We start from the raw sequence: 1204 nt of genomic DNA, 5'->3' as shown, positions 1-1204 counted from the left end.
GGACCTCCATCAGGGTTTCCCCTGACTTCATCCTGGCCAGGCATAGTTCACCATCTTTCGGGTACCAACGTGTGCGCTAAGGGTGCGCCCCCAGCCGGCCGAAGCCGACTTGGCGGAGACGCCCCCGGACTGCGGACCAGCGCGACTTTGAACGCCGGTGGGTTCGGTCGCTAGGCCATCGTCCGCACCGTAAACGGTTCACTTTCATTGCGCCAAACGTGGTTTTTCGTAAGATCACCGTTGACTCGCGCACACGTTAGACTCCTTGGTCCGTGTTTCAAGACGGGTCGGAAAGTAGCTCGAAACACGTCGCCGACCGACGGGACCCCGCCTGCGACGGGGCCGCGTCGACGGTTCTTGCCGTCGGGCGAGCCGACCATGAGCACCGGGGCTCGGCGCGAACGGTCACGCCGAAACGCGACCGACGCGACGAACGTCACCCGGGCCATTCGGCCGGCGCCCAACGGGTCGCGACGTCCGCTAACCGAGCGAAAGATCCGGCCGGCGGTTAGACCGACCGTGAATTCGCCCGGCGGGGATTCGCGAGCTCTGTCCGTTTACAACCGAGCGGTTTCACGTTCTTATGAACTCTCTCTTCAAAGTTCTTTTCAACTTTCCCTCACGGTACTTGTAAACTATCGGTCTCGTGGCCGTATTTAGCCTTAGATGGAGTTTACCACCCGCTTCGGGCTGCACTCTCAAGCAACCCGACTCGAAGGCGCGGTCCGATCCCGGAACGCTGTGACGGCCTCTACTGGCCTGGCACCATCTGCGGGCCATGGCCCCGTTCAAGGGAGACTTGGACCGTCACGTGCGCCCCGGCAACGAGGCCGGCCCGTACGCCACAACTCTCATACGTGCCGCGACACAAAAGTGCGCGGCGAGATTCGGCGATGGGCTTTTCCCGGTTCGCTCGCCGCTACTAAGGAATCACGGTTGTTTTCTTTTCCTCCGCTTATTAATATGCTTAAATCCCGGCGGGTAGTCCCGCCTGATCTGAGGTCGGAACGTATCGGTTGTTTGTTTCTTAAATTACACGGCAGCCTGCGGTCCGCCGCTCCGCCCCGTACGGTGACCGCCCCGCGTCCGCTTCTCGGAAGCCGGAGAGGTCTCGTGGACTCTCAGCCGGCCCGGCCGCGCCTCTCCGCCGCGGGCGGGCGGACGGGGAACGTGCCGTTTGACGACCCAGAACCCGTGACTGTTT

The sequence above is a fragment of the Acyrthosiphon pisum genome, unplaced genomic scaffold (genome assembly GCF_005508785.2).
Source record: "Acyrthosiphon pisum isolate AL4f unplaced genomic scaffold, pea_aphid_22Mar2018_4r6ur Scaffold_97;HRSCAF=465, whole genome shotgun sequence".
In the NCBI taxonomy this organism is placed as follows: domain Eukaryota; kingdom Metazoa; phylum Arthropoda; class Insecta; order Hemiptera; family Aphididae; genus Acyrthosiphon; species Acyrthosiphon pisum.
This window is presented reverse-complemented; position numbering follows the sequence as displayed.